The following is a 22,764-nucleotide window of genomic DNA, read 5'->3' on the forward strand; positions in this document are numbered from 1 at the left end:
AAAACTAGAGAGAAATTTTGGAAAACTTGTGAGATTGAAGTGAGCTTCTAGGAAGAGCAAAACTAGTGAGAAAATTTGGAAATCTTGTGAGGGTGAGGAGAGAAAAATGGTTTCCATGCAGAGTAAAAATGATGGGAAAACTTGTGAGGTTGAAGTGAGTTTGTAGCCAAGCAAAACTAGTGAGAAAAATTGGAAAGCTTGTGAGGGTGAAGAGAACAAAATGGTGGTTTTGTTGCAATGGTAAAGAGAGCAAAACCGTAGTGGTCCTTCTAGCTAGACTAGAAATGGCGGTCGTCTTGCGAAGGTAGAGAGAGCTTGGAAAGCTTGTGAGGGTGAAGAGAGCCTAATGAAATGGCTTGAGAGAAAGAGTAGTCAGGAAAACCATCATTCAAAAGTGAAAATTTTGTATTTTCCTCCAAGCCAACAAAATAGATCCAGTAGGGGAGAAAATAGTGTGAAATTGACATCTTTTGTTCATATTGAAAGATTTGTACCGGGATACTCTTTAAATGTTCTAGATATGCTTTGAATACCCAAAACGGTCAAATTTGGAGCCGTTTTGATCGTCAAATGCTCCGCTAATTAGCAAGCTAACCAATTCCTTACACAACCCTTTTAAACCTTTTTTAGGCCTTTTTGGCCCTAATGACTTCATTTGACGGCCTATGATATTTATAAGCTATTGTATTGTGCTGTTGAATCTAGTGTCTTGGAGCTCACTGTTCTCTTGTACTCTTATGTCTATAATCTTAGAGCAATCCTTTGACTCATACTATACTTTGTTCTAGTTATACTGATTTAAATATAATCTAGTTCCAAGTACAATTCCACTCCATGCAACATTTCCATTTCTACTTTAGTATAAGTTTCTTTGTCTGATCTATTGTCTGAATTCTACGGACCTTAACTAACTTGACTAACCCAACTAAAAATAATTGTCTGAAGAGACTAGCTCATCCATTTTGGCAATCATGGTGGCTTGACATGAATTGGTCTTTAGAGTGAATCACCCTCCCAGTTGAAGTTAATCGTTAAAAATTCCAACGAGCGACATGGGAGGAGGAATTTCAAGATACGTACTGCAGCTTTGAGTCAAGTCTTTGATACTCACACAGATAATGGAGATGAGATAAGTACATTGAGAAGACATTAAACCACAGTAGCCGCTGTGAGCGGGATGAAAACACACACAGCGCCTCTATAACGACCCGACACACACTCTTGGGAAGATACACACACACACTATGGGGCACCACTCGGCTTACACAACACACCTGGCCGAGACAGGGAACACACTTCTGGAGTGAGAGGAGAGAGACTATCCACTTGCCCACTCAACACAGAGACACACACACACACACACACACAAAAACTCAGCTCAAAAGAGGAGAACTTCTGATGTTTAGATACAAATGAGCTTGGGCCAACACCAATGGGGCAAACAGCTCACACAATATGGGTAAAAGATACCAGATACAATCACAAATTGGAGAAGAAGCTTCACTCACCGGAGAAGATTACACAGAAAAACAGCAGAAAAAGAGTGAGGAATTTGGCAAAATGGACAGCCCCATCGCGTCCGGAACGGCCCAAAACCCCAGTCTACAATGTCAAAGTGCTCAAATCCGACCTCGGATGAGCAGTTTACGGCCAAAACAGGCTCCAAAATGAGCAAAAACACACCTGCGGCTGTTCCTCCTCTCTTCTCCACGTTTTTTCTGGTCTTCTCTCTGTTTTTTCAGTTCCCACACTTAGCTTTATTAGTTGGGCACCCTTGGCCTTTTAGATGACCTCAAACGGACCCCGAACAGGCCAAAAACTGACCTCGCAGTGCATAGTTGTCACCTTTTTGCATCATCCGCACACCTGGCACTCAGCTTTTTTCAAATAATGCATCTCGCCACCACGTGAAGTGGCCCCAAAAAGTGGTCCTAATGATGACCTTTCTGCGTAACTCTCACAAGAAAACAACCACGTTGTGTCCGTCCTCATCCGCGTGCAAATATTGACCTCGTTCGCCCTCCTGACGCCACTAGATGCCATCTGACGCACCTGCTGACCTCACGTCGTTGGCCCGCGGATAGCTTCCTCAAGAAGTTTTACGCGCTACCAACTTTTCATTATTGTATAAAAAACACACTGGTACTGGTAATAGTGAAAATCGCTGCACTATGTACATGTTGTCCTACCTGTACACATGTGGGCCCCACATAACCACCTGGCTAGGGAAAATGGGCAATCCTTTATTTGATGCACCATGCATGTATATGTACATATGCGCAATCCCTTGCTCCAAAAAACTCCTGACATAATTTGCCCATCCCCTAGCCTGCTAGATCATTCATGATCAGCAGCAGCAAAGAGAGATATGAGACTCGCCGCATCACAGGTCTCCTCATCCTTCACCAACATTGCTTGCTCCACAGACAGCTCATCTTGCTCCACCATCATCAATCTAGCATGATACAATTTAAGACGCAATCCATTTACCCTTGACTTATGTAGAACACCATCCAAGTTAGCCAGCTGATATGTGCCATTTGGAAAACACTCCACTACCTTGAAAGGGCCTTCCCACTTAATTTGAAACTTCTTTTGGAAGGTGTTGTCCAACTTACTGTTGTAGCGCAAAACCAAGTCATGTTTCTTGATACCCTTACTTTTGACCTTTTCATTTATCTTTGTCAAAGCCTTATCCTGCATCTTCCCATAATGCTCCAATGCGTTCATCCTATCCAACTGGACCTCTTGTAACTGCAAGAGCCTCTCTTTGAATGCATCACTAGGCGGCCCAAGCAACTTCTCTAACATCTTGACCGCAGGCAACTCTACCTCCACAGGCAATAGTGCTTCCTTTCCATACACCAAATGAAATGGAGTAAACCCTGTACCTGTCTTCACTGAAGTACGGTAAGCCCATAATGCACTAGGCAATTCCAAATCCCAATTCTTTCCTTGGTGCTCTGTCACTTTAGAAAGAATTTGTACCAACTCACCATTGAATCTTTCATTTAAGCCATTACACTGCGGGTAATAAGGAGTGGTATGCTGGTGCCTAATCTTCATCTTTGTGCATAAGAAGTCTAGCAATTTAGCTCTAAATCATGGCCCCTTATCTGAAAGTAGCTCTAATGGCACCCCAAACTTGCAACATATTTCATCATACACAAATTTTGCCACATCCTTTGCAGTGATCTGTTTTACTGCTATAGCCTCTGCCCATCTAGAGAGATAGTCCACTGCCGTCAAGATATAGCTTTTGCCCCTGCTTGTGATAGGTAACGGGCCTATTGCATCAATCCCCCACTTTTCAAAAACATCAAACGCCATAATGGTTTTTCGTAGCTCTGGCTTCAATACTCTCTTCCCAAATGCTTGACACCTATTGCAAGACCTACACCAATGGTGAACATCCTTGTGCAAACTAGGCCATACATACCCCTCTTGCAAAATCTTATGCAAGGTGATCTTTAGAGCAAAATGGCCACCACATGCGCCTTCATGATTCTCTTCCAACACTCTGTAAATCTCCTCCCGCCAAGGTACACGTCTCAACACGAGATCAGCCCCTTTCATGTATAAGACATCACCAATATATTTGTACCTGTATGCTCTACGCACAAAGCTATACTTCTTAGACTTCTGAATCTCCTTTGGAATGATTCCTGTTAGCAAAAACTCCTCTTCTTGAGCCAAACTTTCCCGGCCATGATAAAGAGGTAAATTGGTCCTCAACACGAATAGCTCCCCAATCATGCCTTGAGCTGCTTCATGTGCCTCTCCATTTAGAGCACGTTCAATGTGTCTGATGCTCATGCTTCGAACTTTTTTAACAGGCCTTTAATTCTGAAGCACATTTCCTTCAATGAGGTGTTCTTGCTCTTCCACACACCCAGCACTTGCTTCACCACTAACAAGGCATCACCTTTTATGCTCAACCTTCGAACCCCATGCTTCAAACAAATGTGTAATCCGGCTTCCAATGTAGCATATTCAGCCTCATTGTTACTATGCGCATCCAATTTGAACCCTCTCTTGCATACTAGCTTCCCCTTTGGATCATAAAGTGCTATACCCCCTGAAGCTGCATCATGGCTCTTTCTGTATGAACCATCAAAGAACAACACATGTGCAGTGCTGATCTGTGGCACTTCTTCAACTACCTTTCTCACCACCTCTTCCTTAACAATAAGGGGATTCTCCTTGTAGGTCAACAAATCAGCTAGGGTAGCCCTTGTACTATCTTCCACTAGAAAAGAGAACTCAAACTCTTGCAGCTCAATTACCCATTTCTTCACCACATTTGACATGTTAGTACCATTAATTAACTGTGGCAAAAAGGCATAACTCATCAAGAAAACAAAAGGCCGTGGTACCAAGTAATGACGAAATCGTCGACAAGCAAATATTACACTGGCCATCACTAGCTCTACTTCCGAGAACTTTCTCTCCGCTACCAACTTCACTCGGCTTGCACAATACACTGGCCTCATATAATGGCTGCCCTTCCGCTTTTGCAATAGCATGGCTCCAATGGCATCATCCCCTACTGAGGGATTTACATAAAAAACTTTCTCCCAATCAGGAGCCTGCATGGCTGACAAACCCCCTAACACCTCTTTCACCTCTTGAAACACTTCTTCACACTTGTCATCCCATTGCAATGGATCATGCTTTGCCACTTGTTGTAATGGATAAAGAATCTGAGAAGACAATGGAATAAACCTTGCCATGTACTTCACTTTGTGTATAAAGGTTGCCAATTGCTTCGTACTCGTAGGTGATGGAAGAAGAATAATAGACTTAACCTTGTCTGGATCAGCCTCAATGCCATTTTCTGACACCATGTGGCCCAATAACTTCACCCTTGGCTGTGCTAGATGACATTTCTTTGGATTTAGTTGTCCTCCACATTCATCATATCGAGCCAATACCATCTGCAGCTTCTCATGGTGATCAGCCCTACTGCTATAGACACAGAAGTCATCCATAAAAGCTTTAACACAACTACCAATGAATGGTTCCAACACCCAATTTGCTCTCTCTTGATAGAAGGAAGGTCCATTTGACAACCCAAATGGCAATACTGTGTAGCAATAGCAGCCCCATGGCGTAATAAAAGTTGTCTTTGTGCGATCTTTAAGAGCAATCTTCAATTGAAAATAGCCTGAAAAACCATCACACACACTGTACCTCTCATAACCTGCCACTGAATCCAAGATCTGATCGATGAATGGAAGAGGATATGGGTTCTTCTTAGTGGCTGCATTTAAGGGTTTAAAATCTACACAAATTCTCCACTTCCCATCCTTCTTTAGAATGACTACTACTGGACTCACCCATTCTGTGGTCTCCACAGGGACTATGAATCCTGCCTTCAACAACTTGTCCACCTCTTCTCGCAAGGCTTCCATTTGCTCTTGACCCATCCTTCTTAGCCTTTGCCGCACTGGCTTAGCACCGTCTTTCAGCTCTATATGCATCTCTTCACCCTTGAACCCTCTGATCTCTTCATATGAAGTAATGAACAAATCAGGAAAACTAGCCAGCATGTGCAAATATATCTCCTTCTCCATAGCTGAGAGGTCTCCACTGATCATTTGTGTCATCAATTCCTGCTTCTTTGACAACTCAACCTTGGTTTTCATCAGCCCTTCAATCACTTCATAAGGCCCTTCACTTTCATCTTCAACCTCATTCGCAAATGCAACTAAACCAAACTCCTGGATTTCTTTGTCCATCAAAAGAAATGAAACATCAGCATCCTCATCACTGCTGGTAGTGCTATCACTGTCCTCATCTGTCACTGTGGAAGAGTCTTCATCACTAGACTCATCCTCATCTTCATAAAGCTCCTCTAATCGTTTCCTTGTGTCCATATTATAAAGCTTCTTGGTACCTGTCTTTCCATAGAGGCTAATTGTACCATGTCGCCAATCTTGAACAGCTCCCACTGCACGTAACCATGGCCTGCCCAGTATAATAGGATATGCTCCCAACCCTGCTGGCATCACATGAAAATCAACCACTGCCTTTGCATCATATGCCTCCACTTCTAAGCTCTTTACAACACCTAAGCATTTTACTTTTTGATGGTTTGCCAATCTGATCCGAAAACCTGACACCCTAGCCACTGTGAGACCCATCTTCTCAACGCATGAGTGTGTTATGACGCATATTTGGGCTCCGCCATCCACATAACCTTGTCCCAAATTTTTCCTTTTATGCCACACATCTACTATTGGACAAATGTCTGGTAGCTCGTCCATTGCCAACACCTTCATTGAACCTCTCTCTGGCTCCTTCTCCATTGGGTTAACCATCCTCTTCCACTGTCGCTTTAGCTTAGGCACCATCTCTATAAGCTGCCCAAAAGTAACATCTGCCTTCCTGCTCGTCAGATCCTCCTTCAAGTCATAGCTTAATTGCCCATCCCCTAGTGGAAAATCTGAAACATGAAACTTTCGACGAGCTCTCCTTTTCCTCTTGGCCTTGACATCCTCGCCTTCATGGCTCTTTCCTTTCTTCTTACTAGGACTTGGGGCACTTCTTCCTTCCTTTTCCTCTGTGGTCCTCTTCCCAATAGGCATCACTAATGTATCCTCTAGCTTTGATGCCTTCTCCAAGGTGACTTCACTTAGCACTTTTGTCTTTCCCTTTTCCTCCTGGGTCAGTCCACTGGTTCCTTCGTCTCCCTTAATTTCGATGCCATAATCATTTGACCTAGTTAGCACTTGTCTTGGCAATGGATACATGTCTCCCCCCATCCTTGGTGGCTTATCACATTGCGGGCTGATGTGACCCAACTCTCCACAATTATAATATGTGGGCGTCTGCCTCCAAAACCTACCATTGCTTTGTCCAACACCATTCCTAGGCCTTTCTTCACCTCCTGGCTGATTTGCAAACCTCCCTCGACCTCGATTACTTCCCACTTGACCTAGCATGTTTAGGCTGAGATTCTTCATCAAATCTACCATTTGCCTCATGTCTTGCCTTAGCCCATCATCTTGCACTGCTGTAGTGACCACTGCTGGCATAACCTGAGTAGTAACAGGAACTACTGGTTCATGATGAACCCCTGACATGCGCCCTTGTAAAGACTCTATAGGCTGAAATTCAAACCTCATTGGCAAAGACTCCACCCCTAACTGGCTCATTTTCCTCAGCTTCCACTCTTTGTTCCTTGCTACCTCCAGTGCATCCTCATATGTCCTAGGCTTCTTTAGCTCCACTCTCCAACGTATATTCTCCCAAAGACCAGCTAAGAACCTGTCCTTCTTCATCATGTCAGGCGGGGGTACCTGTGGTGCTAAAGCCTTGCACATTCGCTCCCATGCCAATGAAAACTTACGTATGTACGCATCTACTGGCTCACCTTCCTTCTACACAAAAGCTTGTACTTCTTGCCACACTTTGTCAGGATCTTCTATCTTCACAAACTCCACTTCCAATCCATGCCTTAGATTGTCCCAACTCAACCTTACAGGTGGATCATCCACACGCAACTCCTCTTCAAATGCTTTAGACCAAACTCGTGCATCACTCTTCAAACAAATTTGGAGAAGGCGTAACATCTGCGCAGGGTCATGAATCTGGTTGCTAATGCAGGCAACCTCCATCTTTTCCAGAAAGTCCTCCACATCTTCATCACTTCTTCCATGAAACTCCGGATAAGAGAAAGCCATGGCTACCCAAATTATGATGCTTTGAGAACCCCTTCGAACACACGTGCAAGAACCCAAAACTTTTCACTACCCAATCCCCAAAAACTTCAATGGAGCTCAGCTTTAGATAAGGACAAACACATGCACATCAAATGAGTTTTCATAGTTAATCATCGGAATGACAACAGGCAAAGGACATTCCAGGATCTCTCTCAATCTTCTTGGCCCAAACATAAAGACTATGCGCTGTTGGAAAAAGATCTTCCTGGACACATGAACATTAATCTGAATTCTTTGAGTTAAATGAAAAGGAGTGAACTGAGGGCCATTTTGATCATCCATTAAAGCCAACCATGAAGCTCCCAAGAAGGCACACCTGACTCAACCTCTGATTTTGCCAGAATTTCAGCAGCATAACAGCATAAATGGCTCAAAATACCAAAAAACCAGCCATCATAACTTGGGAAAATTTCGACAGAGTTTCCCCAAAAGTAGAGCAGTAGGAACCCAAAATATAGACTGTCTATGTATGCATAAACTGTCAACAATAGAACCCGAGCATCAAGTAGGACTCACTAGTACATAGCCTATGGCGAGGTCACAAAAAGGGTGCTCCAGCTACCTGTATCACCGAAAGGATCTCCACATTTGAGAATCCCCCAGCTCAATAAAAACCTCACGCTATCGACCCTCACACGAAGGCTAATGCAAATCGCGTATAGTCAAGTCTCAGAAATGACTATCTTCCAAACCAAGTCTCAGAAATGGCTGGGACTGCCAAATACAACCAAGTATGGCTCCACAAATGCGTACAATGGAAGTTTCCACAAGTAACGTACAATCCAGCAGACAATGCGCTCAAATAGGCGCCAAGTGATGCATTCCCACAACAACTGCAAGTGACATCACTGCTAGTATATCATTGTACTCCAGCTAACTGTACCTGTGTGAATCACCTGTACCTGTACCTGTCCCTGTAACCTGTAACCTGTAATCTGCAACCTGCAACCTATAATCTCGAAGCTCGAAGCTCGAAGCAGAAGGTACTCGAAGAAGATCCTCCGTGGGGGCGCCAAAAGAATGTGAGCGGGATGAAAACACACACAGCGCCTCTATAACGACCCGACACACACTCTTGGGAAGATACACACACACACTATGGGGCACCACTCGGCTTACACAACACACCTGGCCGAGACAGGGAACACACTTCTGGAGTGAGAGGAGAGAGACTATCCACTTGCCCACTCCACACAGAGACACACACACACACACACAAAAACTCAGCTCAAAAGAGGAGAACTTCTGATGTTTAGATACAAATGAGCTTGGGCCAACACCAATGGGGCAAACAGCTCACACAATATGGGTAAAAGATACCAGATACAATCACAAATTGGAGAAGAAGCTTCACTCACCGGAGAAGATTACACAGAAAAACAGCAGAAAAAGAGTGAGGAATTTGGCAAAATGGACAGCCCCATCGCGTCCGGAACGGCCCAAAACCCCAGTCTACAATGTCAAAGTGCTCAAATCCGACCTCAGATGAGCAGTTTACGGCCAAAACAGGCTCCAAAATGAGCAAAAACACACCTGCGGCTGTTCCTCCTCTCTTCTCCACGTTTTTTCTGGTCTTCTCTCTGTTTTTTCAGTTCCCACACTTAGCTTTATTAGTTGGGCACCCTTGGCCTTTTAGATGACCTCAAACGGACCCCGAACAGGCCAAAAACTGACCTCGCAGTGCATAGTTGTCACCTTTTTGCATCATCCGCACACCTGGCACTCAGCTTTTTTCAAATAATGCATCTCGCCACCACGTGAAGTGGCCCCAAAAAGTGATCCTAATGATGACCTTTCTGCGTAACTCTCACAAGAAAACAACCACGTTGTGTCCGTCCTCATCCGCGTGCAAATATTGACCTCGTTCGCCCTCCTGACGCCACTAGATGCCATCTGACGCACCTGCTGACCTCACATCGTCGGCCCGCGGATAGCTTCCTCGAGAAGTTTTACGCGCTACCAACTTTTCATTATTGTATAAAAAACACACTGGTACTGGTAATAGTGAAAATCGCTGCACTATGTACATGCTGTCCTACCTGTACACATGTGGGCCCCACATAACCACCTGGCTAAGGAAAATGGGCAATCCTTTATTTGATGCACCATGCATGTATATGTACATATGCGCAATCCCTTGCTCCAAAAAACTCCTGACACCGCCAAGAGTTGCACTCAACTAGCTCTTTGGAGAATAGCTTAGAGTAGAGCACATAATGAAGAAACAATATATACAAATATTGATGAAGATGTTCTTCAAAAATGGGTTAATTTTTTTATTTGTAGCATTTCCAAAATACAAGTATTATCATTCCAGACGATATTGGAAGTACCACTATTCAGTGAAATACACTAAATGGTGATCATTTCAAAGACATTATGCTTGTTTGTGTGAAGATACTTTGGAAATACTAGAAGGTGTCAAGGAATGGTGGCATCAATCTCTAATCCAGAATATTCAACCAGGCAAGAGGTGTGGTCATTGTCAGAAGAGAGGTCACAAGGTTTCTAATGATGATGATTGTCCATGTTTGAATCTTCAAAATTTAGTGGATATTGAGACACAAGTCTAGCACCAATGGGATGAAAATATTCAAGTCAAGATGGAGTTTTCTAAATCGTCTAAATATTCTTGTGATTTAGTGATGGATTCGAATTCCAAGAAGCAAAATCAAAATGTTCAATAGCCCCATCATAAAGAGTTGAGGATACTGGAAATAGATGTTCCCCAATTGGATGAAGCCTGGTCACCTTTGTCATTTGTTGAATGGCTGCTAGTCCTTGCGGACATGAATACATATTCATGTCCTTGCGGACATGAATACATAGCCAGTAGGAAATTGGACCGGTTCGTAGTTCACTTATAGCCTAGCAAGTCTTACATCAATCTAGAGTTCTATGCTCCCAGAGAGGATGATGTTTCTAATGGTGTTATCAGGATCAGAGCACTGGAGTCCCGTCTACTTTGTCTTGTCATAGATAATCAAGAAGCAAAAAAAAGAGGAACTTGCACAAGAAGCACTCACTCTTCAGGGCATGTATATGAGGGCAAAGATGGAATTGATCATTGCACACCACCTATTACTGCTTCACATGCTCTAATGGATGTGTTCAATGCAGTTGATGTGTCGGTTGTGCATGATTGTTGGTGTAAAGGCGTTTGTGCCTTGCCCGACCGCCCATGCTATGGGTGCCCACACACTGCTCACCTTATTGTGTATACATATATACAACAATAAGGAGTAGATCATTCTGAGACCTACTCCACCCACACAATGTCTAATATCTTCCTCTCCCCTTCTTGCATGCATGCATCCTCTTGATCCTCCCCTAGAAAAAATGTTGTTAATGGGAGATGAGTTGCAGTGCTTGAATGAGTTTTTGATTGTCGTATCAATGCTCTTTGTTTTGTTAGTTTTGTTAAGGTCTAAAGATCGTGCCAAAGAAAGTGATGCAACTAGAGATACGTTTTTTGTGCTCGAGAGCGATCATCTCACCTTGCTAAAAATCTAAAAGAACTGAAACAGGGGAGGCTCTATGTAGCAACGAAGAAGCAAAGCAGTCAATTATCTGTTGTGAGTAGGAAATTGGAGCATTGAGGGCAATAGAGATTTGGATCCCACGAGCAAGGAGTCGAGCACATTTGAAATCTTAGAGCTCAGGAGCATCACAAGAAGATTTAGAAATATTCTCATGTAGGAAAACGGAGTCTCTTTCAATGTTTTTCATACAATGTATAACTTCATGAGCTTCTGCTCGAGAGGCACCACATACCTAGCTAGGTACGATTGGGGGCAGGGGACCACCGACATCATGAGCTTCTGTGAGGAAGGCACCACATATCTAGCTAGGTACTATTGGGGGCAGGGGACCACCGGGGCAACATCATGAGCTTCTGTGAGGAAGGCACCACATATCGTACCTAGCTAGATATGTGGTGCCTTCCTCAGAGAAGCTCATGATGTTGAAGTAAGTCACAATGTGGGAATTATTGTGAGAATTTGTCAAAACTTCTTGTGCATGAAGCAACATTGCTTGTGTGTAGTGAGAGGAAGGGGATGAGTTTGAAGCGGCCGGTAGCAGCTAATTACGAGCAGTGAAGGGACCAGTCACCAGATTTGCATACAATCAAAAGCCGACAACAAAGCAAGGGGGATTTACTAGTAAATTTGAAGTTGGGTAGCTGTGCAATCCGAGGGCAGCGATCAAAGCTTGAATTGTGTGAAATCAAGTAGCAACAGCTGATTGAGGCCGCAACAACACTAGTGGCAAGGCTTGGAAATCGAGCTTAAGTTTGCGGCAAACTGAGTAAGCATAAGCAGATCGGCAACTCGTGAGCAGGCAAAAGCTTGCATTAAAGCTTGGTTTTCACTAACGCTAAGGCAAGGGAGTGATCGTGTGTGTTGCTCTCTCACTCACAGGAATAGAGAGGATAAGTTTTTTTCTCTCTTAGCATGTGTTCACACACACTCGGAATTGAGAAGCAATAGGTTCAGTTTGACAGAGGAAAGATAGAAAGAGAGAGAGAGTGTATGCTCTACCATGGATATATGCAAAAGAGGGAGAACTCGCACTTGATTTTGGCCATCCACATCGATGGAATCCTCTCTCGGGTTTGCGGCAACGGTTTGGGCTCTGCTAGCTTCTCTCCGGGGAAACCTTGTGTAGTTGACAGGTAGAGAGAGTGAGTGGATCGGCTCCTGGATCGGATCCATCTTTGGCGAGTGATTTCTACCCGATGATTTCTTCTCGATTTTTGGCATTCTTTTGAGCAACTTGTGGCAGCTACAGCATTTGCGAGTGCTTTTGTCCAATGGCAAAAAGCGGCATCGATAGTTGTCTCAGCTTCAGCATAGTGGAAGCAAGAGATAGCAATTGGGATCTCCTTTGATGTAGCTTTTTCAACGACTCCCCTCCCACACCCCATTCTAGAGCCGATTTTCTCTCATGGATGTTCCCCAACACCCCAGTTTCTTGACATCGATACAATAGGAGACAAACTAGCAAGCCCCCATCCGGAGTAGCCCGGTTTGATGTAGTCTCCATAGCATTTCACATTTGATGGTACTCCCAATTTCTAGATTCAGCAACACACAACCGGTGCATATCGGCTCTAATGAACCATTTTGACACAGTTTTTCTTGTGAGCAAGGCTCTGGGACATCATTTATGACCACTGCTTGTGCCATTAGGAAGACGATGGGGTCTAGGAGGGTTCTTTATTTTTCATGAGCTTATGGAGGTAGTTAAGATTTTGACAAATAGGTATATGCCATGTGTGCAAGAATGGTGGGTGTGTAAGAGATGTGTAAGAGTGGTCAAAGGATGCACTTTTCTCCCACCAAAAGGAGGTGGAAATCTTTATGGTTTTCGACAAATAAATTAAACCAATTTCTATATCACAAAACTTTGGGGTTCCGAAAAGTCTACAAAGTGTCTTGAAAGTTTGTAATACATCCTGATACCTGTAACATAATGCACCCGGTAGTAGCCATTGTGGCATCCTTCCACCAATGGAGCATAGCTATCCCATTCTTTCAGTACATCAGATGGGTGATCCCACTAATACTTTTTTATCTTTGGTTGAAACATTTCCTCTATCATAATAACTAACATCTAATTCTCCCAAATGATTTTCTCATGTTAAACTGATCATTTAATATGGGAAAGTACCAGGGGAGAAAAAGCTAGAATATTGGTTAAGCTGGCAGACCGGCCAGAAGTAGGGATCCAAAGGAGGAAAAACAAGGATCCAAAGGGGGGGGCATCTGGGCATCTGCAAAAGAGCAATGTGCAACAATGGGCTTCAAAGCCCCTAAGGTTCAGCCCATTAAGACATCCAAAATGCCAAGGTTCCAAAATTCAAGGGTATGTCCAATGGTCCAACCCTAGGGAAAATTGGATACTTAGAGTGTACACAAAAGTCATTGGAAGCTCCTACATAGGAGGGGGCGAGCCCTTTTAGTAGGGGATGAGAGAGAACACACACACACACACACACACACACACTCATGCAAGCCCCTTTACACAAAGGGCATAGCAGACACATGTCAGTTCCCTAGGCCAATTGCCCACAAGGTGCACTCAAATCCTATTGGACGGCCATAGAGGTGGACCAATGAGAATTAGGCTAGTGTATTTCTAGTTTAACTCATTTAAAAACACTTGATAAAAGAACCAGTAAGAATTAAGCTCTCTAGAAGACTATTGGATAGTTTCCCAAGGGGTCCAATGAGCATTCAACGGCCCAATGGCTTGCCTGCTTCCTATTGGCCAGAAGACAAAGGGGTCCAATGAGAGTTTAGTTGCATTATTTAATTACCTAAAGCTATCACAAAAGGGGAAAGGGGGACACTTTGTCACAAAGCTATCACTTATGCTTCTCAATTATGATTGGCTAAGCTTTGCAAGGTCCAATGAGGTGCTAGCAAGAGTATCTTGCAAGAGGGGTCGACCAAGAGAGAGAGGGAGACTGATTTTGGCAAGGCATTATCACACACACACACACACACACACACAATCTCATGGTGAAGCAAGAAGACTCTCTCTCTCCTTCTCAAGCTTTAATGGAAATCTCATCATCTACTCCAAGCTTGCGAGAAGGGAGGACTACACCAACAACTCTTGGCTTTGTGATGCAGATCCAACCAAGATCCAAGCTTCAATGCATGCTCATCTCCTCTACCATGCTAATTACTAAGCTATGCTAAGATTTTATGAGTGATTATGTGAGGAGATATACTTTTTTCTCGTAAGACTACTCATTCTTCCTCTCAATCTACTCTCATACCCTGTAGCTCTCACCATCTTGGAAGGTGTGTGAGGTCTTGGGTCTGAGACCGTGAGGTAATTGATGTTCTGTTTTATAAGTGTTTTCTTAGTGCTTGAAGATTCCATCTTCATTGCACTAGCTAGTTACTGAAGGAACACAATTGTAGAATAAAATGTCTCCCTTGATGGAGGAAACCTATAATACAAAGCCTTTAGAGGGAGAACTGGCTCCATGTAAATGCAGTACTCAACTGTTGTCAATAGCTTAATTTCTCTCTCTTTACAAGTATTGTTCATGCCTATCTAACCAGGTGTTATGATTTTTGTTGCTATCTCCATCCAAGAACTCTTGCTATGCTCATTAGGAATCTATTCTAATGAAATACTCACTATGTCTATTCTATTTTCCTCTACACACAAGTTACTAGGCCATCAAATGTTACATTGGTATTAGAGCACAAGGTTTCTCTTTTCTTGCTCAAGAAGGGAGGTTCTCAAGCTAGCTATAAATGGTTGGTATTATTAATTGCAATTGAGAAAATGGAATAGGGTTTTTTCAACCTTGCAGTGCACCTGCGTTTGTGCAGATAACGAGGCATCACCATCGAGAGCTATGGTCTTAATAAGTGGAGTCCTATGGAGCTTGCCTATGGCTTAACCACTATTGAGCTATTAGAACCTTTACAGGAGCTGGTATTATTTTGGTGTTGAAAGACCCTCTCTTCTATTCCTTGCAGTTAATGATATTCGAGCCACAGGTACAGTAGCTTGGGTGCTTTTCTAAAGAGGTAAAGAGGAGTAGCAACTAGGGCTTGAAGTGCCAAAGTACACCTAAAAATTGTTAGAATGGCTGACAATAGTAAAGAGAGTAAAATAAATGTGGATAGCTTTGATTTTGCTAATGAGTAGGCTACTAATGATGCCCCTATGCTTGTTAACTACCTTTCTTCTAGGCTTCAACAAGCCATGGGCAATTCATCCCTCCAAAGTGAAGTGCATTGGTAGCTTCGTGCTCATGGGATTCTCCAAATTCCCCACCATGACGTGAGAGTACCTAGGAAGCCTCCTTGTGAAACTTCTAAAAGAGGCCTCTCTCTGATTCGGGAAGAAGAAGAGGATCCATACAAAGGGCTCAAAAGTTTTCTTCTTGATGGCGCATCTCCTTCCCAAAGGAGAACTAAAGAGCCCCCACCAAAAGAACGAGAAAGAAGCGAGTCTCCTGCCACCTCGACGGAGACGGATCCATGAAGATGGCGGGCAAAATGCTCTCCATCACCTCCTAAACGGAGAAGACCATCACACACTTCTCCACACCATAAATCAAAGAGGGATGACAGAAAACAAGAGAAGAAAAAGGCGAGAAAGAGGTCGCGCTCTTCTCCATCTTCTTCATCCTCTTCCTCTTATGAAGAAAGTGATGGTGCAAACAAAGAATATCAAGGCAAGAAAAAGGAGAGAAAGAGGTCACCCTCTTCTCCATCTTCCTCAAATCCTTCATCTTTTGAAGAAAGCAATGGTGTAACTTTTGAACCATCAAAAAGAAGAGGCCATAGGAAATCCTATGCCGCATGGAAGAGGTGGTCCAAGCTCAAGTACAATGGCACCTTTGGTGCTATAGACAATTTGATGCGGCGTTTAGAGATGAGGACTTCACAGAGTCCTCTAAGCTACACCATGTAGCTATGCACTTTCAAAAGTCCGCAAGGCAATGGTGGTCCAGCCTACAGGTAAACGGTGAAGCTCCACGAACATGGAAAGCTTTAAAATCTTCCACTATGAAGCAGTTTTTGGCCACCGATGCCAAAGAAAAAAGATGGCAAAGCTTGAATCTCTCTCCATATGAATCCATTCACAAATATGTAGACAAGTTTTAGGACTTCATCTCAAAGACATTCTCTTCAAAAAGATGGATTTTGGAGAGCAAAAACAACAATTTTGTGCGGGCTTATCTGAAGAAATGGCGAAGTATGTCAACTCCCAAAGGTCACGCACCATATCTGCAGTCATATACCATACTATGGTGGCTTCTCGAATCCATGTCCAAACAGGGGCTAAGAGAAATCCTAAGTCACGAAAAACAAGGGTTTTAATGAGCCTAAGGGGAAGGACAATGTCCAAAAGTCTCCTAAGGGCAATTCGAATAACAACAAATCTAAGGAGAAGGGAGTTTACAAAGGGAAACACAAACTCTCTCCTAAAGAGCTTGAGCGTTATCACAAGGATAACCGTTGTTTCAAATGCGATGAGCAAGGGCATGTGTACCACGCTTGTCTCCAAAAGAACACCCACCATGAGCCTCCTCAGCTACCTTGGTTGAAATTCAAGAAGAGGAAGCTCACCACAAAGGATCTACTCTATGCCACGCTTGGGGAAAGGTAAGAGAACATGATCCCTTTATTCTCTTTGACCCTGGTTCTACTCACAATTTCATATCCACAGAGTTGGTCACCAAGCTAGGCATCCAAGCCTATGAGATGGGAGATGTTCTACCCGTAGATGATGCTTTCAAGTGGAAAGAAGCTTCAGTCACTCCCTTAATTGGGAAATTGAGGCTCCATGTCCGAAGCTATGTGCACAAAGAGGACTTCTTTATCTCTCCTCTCAAGCACGAGGATGTAATCCTAGGGGCACCATGGTTTGATTGCATGGCTACCAATGTTAAATTTCTTGACAGGAAAATCTACTTTAAGCACAGGGAAAAAGATATGTACATAGATGCAAAAGAGATGGGTAACACCATACCCATTGCACATATACAAGCTTTCAATAAGTCAATGAAGAGCTCTATTTCTGTGTACATGATTTTTGTTAAGGATTCTCAAAATGAACCTAATGCTTTAGCAAAAGAAAATATAAACAATCACAAGGAACTACAGTTATCCAATTTTCTCAAGGGATTTCAAGATGTTTTTATTGACGCCATCCCTTGTGAAATACCTCCTAAACGAGGCAATGATGACCATGCAATTGAACTTCATCCAAAAAGTTCACCGCCTAATAAACCTCCTTATAGAGTTTCTTAAGCTCAACATGAGGAGATGATGTGGAAAGTGCATGAGTTAGTTGAGAAGGGCATGGTTAGGCCTAGCTCATCTCCATTTTGCTCACCCATGTTATTAGTGCAAAAGAAAGACGACACATATCGTATGTGTCTTGACTATAGAGCACTAAATAGGATCACTATAAAAAATAGGTTTCCCCTTCCAAAATTCAAAGGTGATGTCCAATGGTCCAACCCTAGGGAAAATTGGATAATTAGATTGTACACAAAATTCTTTGCAAGCTCCTACATAGGAGGGGGCGAGCCCTTTTAGTAGGGGATGAGAGAGAAACACACACACACACACACACACACACACACACACACACACACACACGCACACTCATGCAAGCCCCTTTACACAAAGTAGTCTCACAAAAATCCTTTCTCTAATTCTTCTAATTCCTCTATTCTCAAAGTTCATAGGCCATTTCCATTACATTGGTATCAGAGCTATTGGTTTCTCTTTTCTTGCTTAAGAAGAGAGGTCCTTAGGTTTTCCATGAAAGGTTGGTCCTGTTTATTGCAATAGGGTAAGTGAAACAGGGATCTATTATCTTTGTTGAGAAGGACTTATTTTGAGGTACATGTTGGGAACTATAGTCTCAATAATGGAGCCTCTCGCGGTTTGCCTTTGGCTTTACCATTATAAAGCTACGAGAAAGCTCAACAGGAACCAAAATCAACCGAGAAATGTTAGACCCTCTCCACTAGTCTTTGCAATCAATAGTGTCTAAACCATGGGTGTGGCTACTTGAGAACTGATTTTCACAGGTAAAGAAGAGTAGCAACTAAGGTTTTTGAGGGTACCAAAGCACAAAGTAATCTATACTAAGCTCAATTGTCATGGCTAGCAATAACCAAGAGGGTAGAATGAACATTGATAACTTTGATTTTGCACATGAAGGTGCTAATGATGATGCCCCCATGTTTGTCAATCATCTTGTTACTAGGTTGCAGCAAGTTATGGGCAACCCTGCTTTGCAAGCCAAAGTTACCCAACAACTTTGTGCTTATGGGATTTCCCTTCCTCTCCAAGAGGAAAGAGAGCTTAGAAGGCCTCTAGATGAAACCCCCAAAAGAAGACTCTCTCCCATACGAGAGGAGGAATCCAAAGAACGAGAAAGTAATGAATCTCTAAGTTCCTCTGAAGACGTTGTCGTGTTCTGACATGTACCTAGTGGGAACGCATGCTACAAGAGTTATCTTGTAACTTTTTATATACATAATTATATTTTCTATAATGTACATATGTATATTTAAGTATAATAGTAAGCTTTCTATCTCATCCTATTATCTCAAGGGTAGCATATTCTTACTTTACCGTTAAAAAGTACTATGGAAAAAGCGTCAATAGCTCCACCTCTTTAACTTGGGGCAAAAAACATTGAATCTTTCTTTCTACTATCTCATTATTATTTCACACCCTAGCTAGATCCTATATCTAGGGTAAGTTCCAATATATATTTATTCTATGTATTTTTCTTATATTTCTTTTTAAATAGCTACTAGGAGGAAATCAAATCCTAGTGGGACACTAGGTGGCATGATTTCAAAGATACACTTATTTTAATGCATTATTGCAAGCATGATTACAAAAATTTATCAAGGAGCTATATCATGCTTTCAAATGGCATGAGGTGTCCATTGGAATCAAATAAAAGTCTAGGCTAAGGGGACCACAAGAAGACTTTTGCTGCCAAAGCTGTACCCTATTTTAATGATTTTTTTACACAAGGTTCCAATCCGAATTGGAAAATGTATATAATATGGTAGTCGTAGCTAATGAGATAAATTTCTGCCCATATTTAATGTTTTTATTTGCAGCCATGGTTGAGGAGATATGATCAAAATACTGGACCCCAATCTGCCCACATCATGCAGGGACAAATCATTTCCAACTTTTCCAGTTTCTGTCACACTATCTCTTCTCTTCTTGTGTAAATCCTTGGGAGTTCCCTTCACCTATAAAAAGGGACCTCTTCTTCCTGGAAAACCATTGAAGCATTCAAGCCATTGATGAGAGGAACTCATGAGCGAGTGAGTAGTAATGTCTAATTGTACTTAGCCATTAACATAAGCCTAAGCCTACATTTTCTCCTAGAGGAAGACTATCCATTCTAGTAAGCTATCCTTGGAAGATCAACTCTAATCAAAGAAGGTCTTGGACTTGGCGTATCAATCAAAGCTAAATTCTTCCCTCTTTTTCTCTCTCCATCAAAAATGGTGCCGAAGGGTTTGACAAGTAAGATGTGTTCTACATTGACACTTTGTTGATTTCTTGTTGTTTTCTTTTTCATCTCCAATCCAACATATATATGTATAATCTCATCTCCTTAACCAAACCTATCTCTCTCACTCTTAAAATTTCATTCTCTCTACAAATTCTAGGTTCTCCTTGCTACAGGTATGTCTCTCCCCGCAGTATCCTTATTGCCTACGAGCAAGAATAGGACTTGGGAGGGAAACTTCTCATCTCCTCACTTCTCTCATATCTACATTTCACATACTATCCTAGATGAATAATCCACATGAGGAGAATTTATATTGCTTGCACTCTGTGTGGTCTGTTAGAATTAACATATGGATTAGCCGTAAAATACACTTTCAATAACGTATAGTGTTTCTCTTTGGCCCAGAAAGGCTCAATGAAATACTTCTTTCACCGGATCCCATCATACTACCTCTTATAGACTATAACTTTTCTTTTGATGTAAGTGTAGTTATCTTGCTATGAACCAAGAGAATTTGTAGACACAATTAATTCCAATCACTAGACAAAACATATATATTATGGTAAGCACAAAACTACAATTTCAAAGAACAATTCGTAGCCTGTTTAGTCGGCAAATATTGAACGCCATTAACTCACCTATTAACCCTTTCATATTACCCATGATACGATATGACCATAGCCTTGATGTTTTCATCTTTGTGTTGTTTTGATATTTTCTTTTGTGTTCTTTCTTTGTGTGTGTGAGTACAAGAGAGAAAGAATGAAGCTTCTTTCATTGCACTTCCTTCCAAACCCTATACTTCATGGCATCTATGGTTTAACTCCTTCATATAGTTTTTGGAGTTCTCTCACAAAGTCTCACAGCCAAAATCCCGGTGCTTTCCTGGCAAGACCGCAAATTTCTCGACCATATTTTTGGTGAACCCGAGGTGAAACTGCCAGGGTGAGAGTTTTTGGGTAACCATGGGTGATCATGTTGAGCAACAGGGTATGCATTTTGACCCAACAACAATGCAAATGTTTCAAGCATTTGTAGTGTTCAATGCAACAACAAAATGCCACTTAAAAAAGAAAGATTTCAGCAACTAAGGCCATACAAGAGATCGTCAATAGAATGGATCAGTTCAATGGCAAAGATATAACCAAGTACTTACACGAGTATGTGAAGGAGATGGAGCTACATCGTGTGTCAGAAGGTGAGATGATTCAAATCTTTGAGCTAGTTGTTGCTCCAAAAATTAGGGAACATGTTAGGGCAATTAAAGATGGGCATGGGAGAAATTGGGAAGAACTCAAAGTAGCTTTAAAGGAGGATTATTTCATGGAGGACTTTGAGAGAGTGACCAAAAGGACATTCTTAGAATGGGTAGTCAAGACAAAGCAAGGATTATATAATAAAGCTACTTAGGGAATTTGAGCGGCGCTATGCACAACTCACCAGGACAGAAAGGGCCACACTAGATACAGAGAAGACAGATCTTTTCTTACAATCTGCAGGTAAAGAGTTTCAAGAAAATTTGGAGCTTCTTCTTGAAGATAAAGATGCTGAGCAAGGACTAAAGACCGACAATAATGAAGTTGAAGGTGATGTCTCATTGCTTGTCAAACGACAAAGAAGAAGGGACAAGATGGTAGTAAACACTACACGTCCTTCAACCTCAACTTCTGAAAAAATGGTAAAGCCTACTTTTATAGCTCCTAAGTTTGATGACTCTATGCTAGATGAGCTTTTGAAGGGAATGTGTGACTTGAAGGTGACGCTTGCAAAGCTTGAACAAAAAGGCCAACCATCAGGGCCACTTCCTAGGCAAAGACAACAGCCCAAAGAAGGGTTTGTTAATAGATGTATTTGGTGTGATAGTACAGACCATGTAAGAAGGGATTGTGATGATTTTAGTGATGCTTTGACAAAAGATATTGTCCCTTTTAAGGATGGTAAAATCCACTTAATAGAGACAGGTCTACCCATGAGAACTAACTTTGGGAAGGGGAGATTACAAACCCTAGTTGAAGATATGGCAATTAACCATGCCACCTTTTCAGTTCAGGCAGCTACTTATGGAGTAGAAATTGAGCATCTTAGTGATGAAGAGGTGAGTGACCATCATGGTCGTATTTGGCCAAATGTCATGCAATTAGCTGAAAAGGGAAAGCTTACAAAAGAGATTCTACTTCAAGCAGGTGATTGCATACATCTAGAAACAGGATGGAATGATCCAGTGGACTCATTGTCAGTACATGCCTACACTACAAAATGCCAACAATATGAGGCTATTGTAGAAGAGAAGCACATACATGAGAATGTTGATGAAGGACCATCAAAAAGATCTTCTAGAAGTGGGGGAAGAAGCGACTCAATGCCTTCTCAAACACCCTCGACACAAGGAGCATCTCCACCCGAAGTACTCATGGAGGAGTCTACAACAAGAAAAAAGAAAGAGCCAACAAAAGGTAAGATAAAAGGCCCAGATTATAAAGTACAATCTGATATTGAGGTTGCTACAGATTTAAACAAAGTCTTGGAGGAAAGGATTTTGAATAGCAAGATTAAGTTCACGCTGGGAGAAGTCCTTGGCATTGCAAAGTGTGAATTCCACGAGGAGATCATTGACATCATCAGGAGAAAGAGGCAAACTCTTGATGAGGTTGCTCATCCACAGGTTGAAAGAGAAACCTTGAAGACACAAGAGATGCAATTGCAAGATAAGGAGGATGATGGAGCTGTGGTAGGATGCTACCAATCTAGTGGGAAAGTGAAGCAAGTGAATTTCCCAAATGACGAAGAAGAAGCTGAAGCTATTCCTAGGAGCTACTATTCACGAAGTCACTGGGCAAGGGCTACTACAGAAACTTTGGTCAAGGTAGGTGATCTTGAAGAGCCATTTGTTGCCTTGATTGACCATGGTTCAGAAATAAACATTACGTCAAAGAGTCTCTACAACAAGTGCAATTGGCCAATGGACATAGATCATGGTTGGATGGTAAAAGTG

This window comes from Adiantum capillus-veneris, chromosome 22 (assembly GCF_014529385.1).
Source record: "Adiantum capillus-veneris isolate H3 chromosome 22, ASM1452938v2, whole genome shotgun sequence".
NCBI classification, from domain to species: Eukaryota; Viridiplantae; Streptophyta; class Polypodiopsida; order Polypodiales; family Pteridaceae; genus Adiantum; species Adiantum capillus-veneris.